General features: G+C 39.3%; 1 protein-coding gene across 1 annotated transcript in view; it reads left to right on the top strand.

Annotated features, from left to right (window-relative positions):
- Positions 1-4,094: 4,094 nt before the first annotated feature.
- Positions 4,095-8,984, top strand: part of ntf4 (neurotrophin 4) — a 16,962-nt gene continuing 12,072 nt past the window's right edge. The window contains exon 1 of the mRNA XM_073830646.1: positions 4,095-4,524. The gene's annotated coding sequence lies outside the window, so the exon portion shown is untranslated. The remainder of the gene's footprint in view (positions 4,525-8,984) is intronic.

Raw genomic sequence — 8,984 nt, 5'->3', positions numbered from 1 at the left:
CCTGACACATCAATCAAAGGTGCTGCCCCCTTATCCGATCCGTGCTCTCACCTACGACCCCTGACTTCTGACCTCTAGCCTGTCTGCCACGGTGGGTGCTGTTGAGGGCGGATCCACAAGACGGGGGCTAATTAGGTCAGATTGCGGCGAACTGTGCATTACAGCCAAAATTGGAAACACATGCTGCGGCCCACAGTGGGAGAGAGAAAGAGAGAGAGAACACCAGGAAAGAGGTAATGGTGGTGCTGGGGGTGAAGAAAATGGGGGTAATGTAAGGTGGAGCGTTGGGGTTCATGAGGTGCGGTAATGAAGGAGAGCTACGAAACTGATGTGCGTGTGGGGGGTACAGAGAGGAAAAATTTATTTGATGAATGAATGACACCTCTTTGAGACCATAAATCTAACCTCAGGCTCAGGAGAGCGTCTGTGGACAGCATACTGGTTTCCTTGACAGCTCCGCTATTTTCAATAATTGCTATAATGGCTATGTAACAGATTGTAATTGCTTTGATATTTGAGGTTTGAGGCGGGATATCCATTTCCATGGAAATAAATCTGATGTAGACACACACTATGAGGAAGGGAATCAAAGAAAACAAAAATGTAGTGGGAGGTAAATAATTACAATTAAAGTTTGACAGAAGAATGAATTAATATTACCATTTAATGATTAAGTATTATTTATCATTATTATACATTTAATATTATAGTATATATATAGTATTATAGTATATTATATAGTAAGGGACTCATATGCAACTATTACAAAAGGTTCAAACGTTCACTGATGCTTCAGAAGGAAACACGATGCATTAAGAGACGGGGAGAAACTTTTTGAATTTAAAGATCAGGGTAAATTTAACTTATTTTGTCTTCTGGGAAACATAAGTATCTTCTGTAGCTTCTTAAGGGCAGTACTAAATGAAAACAAAATTTTTAGACTAAATAAGAAAAATGTACTCTTCGTTCCGTTCAAAAGCTTCACCCTCATTTCTTAATGCATCGTGTTTCCTTCTAAAGCATCAGCGAGCGTTTAAACCTTCTGCAATAGTTACATAATAGTCTGCAATAGTCCCTCAGTTGTCCTCAGTGTAAAAAGATGGATCTTACAATTATACAGTCGTTGTTGGAAAGGGTTCAAATACACAAAAATGCTAAAAAAAAACTAATTGGTGGGACCTGAAGGATTTTTCTGAAGAACAGCGGGCAGTTTAACCGTTCCGGACAAACAAGGGACTCATGAACAACTATCACTAAACAAAAAAACACAGCTGTGGATCATTCAGGTAACAACACAGTATTAAAAATCAAGTGTATGTAAACTTTGGAACCGGGTCGTTTTTATAAATTCAACTATTATTTTATCTTGTGGACTATATGTAAATATATTTCATGTGAAATATCTTATTCAGGTCAGTACTGATGTCAGTACATGCATTTTGTATGATCCCTCTTATTTTGGTAAAATAATTAACATTCTGCAAGGTGTGTAAACTTTTGACTTTAACTATACATTATTGTTTAATTGTATTTTTATGTTTAAATTTTAATATTATAATGCATTTGAGTTATTAGTAATTACAACTATTTAAAAGTTTGTTACTTTAAATAAAATAAACATTTTATATTTTATAACAAGGAAACATTTCTCATTTCTCTCAAATTGAGGTATTAAAATAAGTCAAACTAAAAGTTTTTATTAAGAAACCTTTTATTAAAAACAAAAACAACAAAATTACTAAAACTTAAATTAGTATTAAAGTATTAAAAAATATTCACAAAAATTATAATAACATATCAGTGATACTACAATGACACTGGTATAGTGACAATAATAAGCATCTATTTATTGAGTGCCTTTCGCAAAGCTCAAGGTCATATTACGTGAGAACGTAAGTATTACTCTGATCTGTGGTATGGTTTTGGCATCTGAAAGATGTGCAATTTCGTCACGAGCTCTTGTCTCTGACTCAGTGTCAGTGACGTGCGGTGTGGTCTTTGTGAGATGAGTTGCCCTGTACAGGTATTTGAAGTGTGGTGTTTTCACAAAAACAAGTAATGCTGGTTGACACTACTGCTAAATAAGACCTTTTGCCTAATTGATACTGTACGCAGAAATGTATTTTTATCCTTCAGCGCTAAGGTGTCAGGACTCTCTGTGCGCGTGCGTGTATGTGTGTGTTAAGCCATTCGGGTGCGAGTGTGTGAAAGAACTTTTGTACCTCCGTTTGAGTTTGTCCCTTCTTTCCCTTTCTACCTTTGTTCGCCTGTCATCTCGCTCAATACCTCAGTGACTCCTCGCTCTCAATCATTCTCTGTTCCTGTGGCTCTCTCTCATTCTCACTCCTTCAATCGCACCAATACGCCCTGGGGTTGAAATATCTAAGTGCATACGAAACAAGTTCAGACAAAACCAGAGAGACAGAATAGTGTTAAGGAGGTAAAGACTGGGAGTGAATGACACTAAATGCCAAGAGGGAGGTACAGCGTCAGGAGAGGACAGGAGCAAAGATACGAGGGGGCCGGACCACATTTTAGACCTCATTGAGCTTTGTATTTGTGTGTGTGTGTGTGTGTGTGTGTACCTGGTATACATCACGTTGTGAGGACCGAATGTCCCCACAAGGATAGGAATACCAGTAGATTTTGACCTTGTGGGGACATTTCTCAGGTCCCCATGAGGAAACAGGCTTATAAATCATGCACAATGAGTTTTTTTGAGGAAGTAAAAGTGTGCACAATCTCCTGTGAGGGCTAGGTTTAGGTGTAGGGTAGGTGTAGGGCGATAGAAAGTACGGTTTGTACAGTATAAAAACCATTACGCCTATGGAATGTCCCCATAAAACATGTAAACCCAACATGTGTGTGTGTGTGTGTGTGTGTGTGTGTGTGTGTGTGTGTGTGTGTGTGTGTGTGTGTGTGTGTGTGTGTACCTGGTATTCATCACGTTATGGGGACCAAATGTCCCCACAAGGATAGTAATACCAGTAGATTTTGACCTTGTGGGGACATTTCTCAGGTCCTCATGAGGAAACAGGCTTATAAATCATGCCCAATTAGTTTTTTTGATGAAGTAAAAGTGTGCACAATCTCCTGTGAGGGCTAGGTTTAGGTGTAGGGTAGGTGTAGGGCGATAGAAAGTACGGTTTGTACAGTATAAAAACCATTACGCCTATGGAATGTCTCCATAAAACATGTAAACCCAACATGTGTGTGTGTGTGTGTGTGTGTGTGTGTGTGTGTGTGTGTGTGTGTGTGTGTGTGTGTGTGTGCGCTTTCACCTGTGTTTGTGTGTGTTAAATATGAAGTTCCACACCGGCTCCCCGTTCCTCATTTGAAAACCTCTTTTCTGTACCCCTCGCTTTCTCTTATTCTCTCCCCCATCTCTCTCATCCCCTAACTCTTTCAGGGACAGTCTCACAGGGGCAGGGTTGTAACAGAACACTTCTTTCTTTTGTCTCCTTTCTTCTCCTTATCCTTTCATCTTTTTAAACTTTCTGGGGAAATGGGTTTTGGTGGGATGGAAATTTCTGCTAGTTGAAAGGAGGGGAGAACGAGGGATGGAGAACGAGAGAAAGCAATATACGTCTCCTGCTATAAAAACTAAGGGCTGGTTGGCGGTACATGCTGTAAAAAAATCTCCAGAGGAAATTGCTTTAACAAATTGACCCCTAATTTAAAGGTGCACAGTCCCAAAATCATTCAGACCACTATAAACTGACATGAAAGTTTAGTCCGCTTTCTGAAACAGTTACTAACAGCTAAAAGGTCATAAGGTGTATGATGCACTTGCTTGGGGTGATTAGTTTGGACTTAAACTCAATTAACCAACAATGAATCAGTTCCCAAGACAGTCTACCCATTACATTTAAGCCATTTTCCAGTCTCTTTTTTGTTTTTCATTATGAGAACTCTCAACACCCACCGCCAGCAGATGGTCCTCGTCCTTTTTTTCCTCCACCATAATGTCTTCTTTCACTCTGTCCATTCCTCTTCTTCTAAACCAGCCCTCTTTCACTCCCACTGGCTCTTGTCCCCTCACCGCCTTTCATGAAGATACCTTACCGCACGACTTCAGCACTCAAACCTTCTCGGCGCGGGAATTTCTGCATTCACTTTACGAAGTTTTTTCAACTTTTGTTTTAGATTAAACGTCTGTCGTTTATAGCTCAACTCGGCGATTTGTGGTCTGACTGCTGGAAAAGTCGAGCTGACGCTCATACACGCAGTGTCAGAGGTGTATTACTGCTCTGGTTGTTCACCGCTCGCATGCAAATCCTCCAGAAACTCAGGAAAGACCTGAGATTAAAAGACGCGTTTTAAACAGATAAGCGTGGAAATACAACTCGACGTGGACCTTCTCAAACTGGACTTTGGAGATGATATGAAAGACCTCTGCAAGTCTGAACTATGTGAATCGACAGTTCCTCTAGAAATTTCGTTAATTTTTGCGTGAGACTGACCGACTGGAGAATCAATGTGGTGTTCGCCGAAGATACGTGTGGCCCGAAACTCACCTAAGCGGTAGGTGCTAACGTTACGTGTTTTTAAAGACACTTTGTTTTAATTAAGTTAAACATGTTGGCGTGCTACAGGTATCACGTCAGCTAATCGTAAGCTTCCGATGCTGAAAACATCTCAAGTGGTGTGATGACAGATACAGTTTATTTGGGTTCATTTTCTTAACAGTTAATTTAATGTGAAGCGCAGGTGTTGATCGGACTCGTTGACAGGTTGTCAAGCTTTGGAATTAGCCGAACGCAAATGAATCGTTCATTTGAGTCGAATCTTTACCAACCGGTTCGCAAAATAGTTCGTTCTGAACTCAGAGTAGATTCAGTGAACCGACACTCTTTCGATAGTATGTTTTTAATAGCATTTCATTAAAACATTCTTCCTTGCCAGGTGATGTAGATATAGTTTAGTAGCCTGCTGTTTACTGCAAATTACATTTACTTAAATTGAGTTTTAATGACTTGAATCATGGCTGCAACAAACTGGACAAATCACAATAAACGCTTGTATTAAAAATAATTGAATCTGCAATAAAATTGCAATAAACAGCAATTTGTTTGGACATGTACAGTTTGCTGAACCGGTTAGTAAAGCATGTAATATGAAACCCGTTATCAGTAATTAAACAGCATTTTTTTTCTTCTTGGAAAGAACCTATTCATAAAAGTTGGACTCTTCATTACCAGTCAGAATTAAAACGGTCGTGAGAAGCGCTTCCCCCGGGCCTCGAAAGAGATGACTGAGAGCTATTTTGGCCAAAGACCAAGTATGTTTGATCTCATATTTTTCAACGCTAGCCGCTAGCGACTCGACAGAACTGGAGCTCTAATTGCAGTGAACGGTCCTATCCCGTCACTCGCGTACAGTATGCGGTTAAAATCGACGCTCTGCGCGGTCCGATGCGTCCGGTTCAGGTGTTGACCTTCAGGTGTTTGTGTGCCGTGGTCAGCAGTTAATTTTGACCTTTGTTTACCTGCCTGCTTGCGCATCTCGGAAGAAGATCTCTGCTCAAGAAGTCATTCCAACATGCTGTTTAAGATACACAGTAGGTGTTTTTGTTTTTGTTTGGGCATTTACTGTTTTCGCTCCTCAGAATGATAGATAAAATAATCCAAATCGTTTTGTTGTGTAGTATTACAGGGACTATCCTTTGGAGAAGCCTAACTCGTGCAAAAACAAATGGATGTAGAAACCTAGTAGTTTGTCAGTGCTAATGTGTTTACACAGTAAAGGAGTTAAAGGGTGGGAGCTGGCAGCCATTAAAACAATAATTAACGCACATACACATCCTGTCAGTCACCTGCCCAGCTAGCCTATAAAAACAAAAAACGAAAACAGAAGCTCACAACCTTTGTTTACAACATAATGAATGTTTATGTAACTATTTTCTCACCTCTGTAACACATAAAGCTTTGGGGGAAGCCATTAAGACAGAACAAGCCAGAGGAAACCTACAGGTAGTCTATTTATGAGAGGTGTGAACTCTTCCTCCAATTTTCCAGCCAGGATCTGAAGCAGACCAAAGTTCTTTCCCAGAAAGAAAGAGGGGAAATGTGGATGGAGATTATCCTCAAGTGTGAGGAGTAAGTGTGGAATGTGTCGCTCAGTGTGTGGTAGCCATTTTCAGATGTGTTTAAGCTACTGGTTTCTCTACAGCAGCACAGCACCTCAGATCAGAAACATCTGTACAGCATGATGGTTTTTTTATGTAAATGATTAAGGGACAGAAATTATTTTATGAGAAAGAGGAGGGTCAAGTTATGTTTGCCTTGAAATAATAATCTCGGTCTGCCAAGAAAATGTTTCTGCTTTTTCCAGGGAATGCAGCATCTTTTTAGTAAAGAGGATGTCTTTTTTTCTCTCTTTCTTTTTTTAAACTAATATAAAACAGGTCAAATTGGCCTTTTTGTATGTTTACAATTCATCATTCAGTTTAACACAACCATTATGCACCATCTGACTGACCCTCAGTCAGGCTGCTTTTTCACGTGTAGCTTTAAGACTTCAATGTAAATTTTTTCAAATATGATTGGCAGTACCCCATTCATTAATTAAGTGATTAGTTCACTTCCAGAATCAAAAATTCCTGACAATTTACTCACCCCATGTCATTCAAGATGTCTTTCTTTCTTCAGTCAAAAAGAAGGGATTTCGAGGAAAACATTCCAGGATTTTTCTCCATATACTGGACTTCAACGGGGATCATTGGGTTGAAGGTCCAAATTTCAGTTTCATTGCCGCTTTAAAGGGCTCTACACAAAACCAGCTGAGGAATTATATAATAAAATGATTGGTTATTTTCTAAAAAAATAAAAATGAATGCTCATCTCGCACACTAGCTCTGTGGTGCACATCTACGACTTCACGCATAACGTAGTCACGTTGGAAAGGTCATGTTTGGTTAGTTCTTTGTCTTTGTACTTTTTGAACTCCATCTTAATTTTAACACCATCTCATTTTGTCCTCCGACTTTAAAATTGTCCGACATCATTGTTTTTCCTTTTTTTAAAAGGGCATTTGACTTTCTTTGCACTTTCGCTTTGTAAACACTTGGTCGGTACTTCTTACGTTACGCGTGACCTTTCTAACGTGACTACATAATGCATGAAGTCAAGCTAGTGCAATATGAGCATTTGTTCCCTTATTCCCTGGCTGGGGTTGTGTAGAGCCCTTTGAAGCTACATTGAACCTGCAATTCAGACCTTCTACCCATTGAAGTCCACTATATGGAGAAAAATCCTGGAATGTTTTCCTCAAAAACCTTAATTTCTTTTAGACTGAAGAAAGAAAGACATGGACATCTTAGAAGGCATGGGGATGAGTAACCTATCAGGAAATTTTATTCTTGGATGTGCCTTACTTACTTTAAAGCCTTATTGCAAAGCCTTCAATAAAGACTTATTATATAACTATTCAAATGTACTCTTTCTTTACTTTAAAATCATTTTCAATCCACGTCTTATTTAAATGGGATTGGGCTAGACAGATTGTTAAACACTGAGTACCTGTGTAAATGGAGCTAGTCATGTGTTTATAGTTGTCTAATAGGAAATTTGTGAAAGCTGGAAGCCATTATAGCAGTTCAGTTCAATAAATGGTACTTTTTGGAATGGATAAAACGTTTTGAGTTCTGAAAGTTATAATAAATGTAAAAGATAAAAATGTAAATATAAAGTTACAAAATTAGATTTTGTCATGACCTGACCTGTTTAACTTGATTTTAAAGCTGTGTCTTTATGTTTCATGCTCTGTCCAATTCTTTGTGGCTTGATATGGGAGTTCAGACTGTGCTGCGTTGGACGCTTATGGCCGAGTGTATAGGGTGAGTGGGACGATGGGAAAATTCCAAAATTGTCAGTCACGTCAAGTCTGAACAGGGGGATTGTAGAATGTCTATCGTGAGTCACGCTTTTGTTCGGATTGGAGAGGATAAATAATAAAGGCCATACATCTGCAATAATTGATTTGACAGGCTTGTTAGTGTGACAGCATGAAGTGGTAGTGGATCCTCTGGCTGATTTCCAGTAAAAAATCTTAGAAAGAGGTTATTTACAAAGCTTTCGTTGACGTGAAGCCGAGAATAGAACGAGGTGGGAGAGCCAAAGTGTTTGTCTAAGGTGGCTTTTGTCTAGAAGATCGCAGATTCCGCTTGTCATGGGGGTAGGAGCAGTGGGTCAGATCAAAGATATGTGTGGATGTGTGTGCACAGGTTCCTGTGAGGTAGAGTGTGTAAGATCGGGTTAAACATGCGGGTTCATTGTGTTCAGGAGCTCTGCGTTTTTTTCATGTAAGGCTGGAGGCTCATTTTTGAGCTGTGATAAGGTGAGGAGAGAAAGTGCAGGGCTACTCTGGATGGCAGAGTTCGTGAAGCATGTCATTGCTGCAAATGGAGCGCGCTGATGAAGTGGTTCTGCATGTCGCCCAGCGTCTACAGATATGCCTCCTGCACGTGTGTCTGCCTGCCTACTGTTTTTGTTCCCGTTCCAAAACAAACATACGCATTAACCGGCAAGTCCTTCCTCTCTGGTCACACTCATACACATGCACTACACCCTTTTCACTTAGCTGCACGCACACACATACTGCCTTCAACCATGAAAAATGCTTTTATTTTTACTCGCAACTTCTGTTAATCAGTCATTTTTGGAGGGCAATGCACATTTTTGTTTATCTGCTCATTTTATGCAATAAAAATGCAGTTCATACTTAAAATAAGGTAACACTTAACAATAAGGTTCCATGAGTTAATGTTAGTTAATGTATTAACTAACACGAACAAACAATGAACAGTACATTTATTACAGTTTTTATTTATCTTTGTTAATGTTAGTTAATATAAATACAGTCGTTCATTGTTAGTTCATGTTAGTTCACAGTGCATTAACTAATGCATTAGTAAATGCTGAAATCAAGAGATTAAGATTAATAAAAACTGTAGAAGTATTGTTCAGTCTTAGTTCATGTTAACT

This window comes from Garra rufa, chromosome 1 (genome assembly GCF_049309525.1).
Source record: "Garra rufa chromosome 1, GarRuf1.0, whole genome shotgun sequence".
Taxonomy (NCBI): Eukaryota; Metazoa; Chordata; class Actinopteri; order Cypriniformes; family Cyprinidae; genus Garra; species Garra rufa.
The sequence above is the reverse complement of the archived record's forward strand: the minus strand, read 5'-3'. Positions and strand labels throughout refer to the sequence as shown.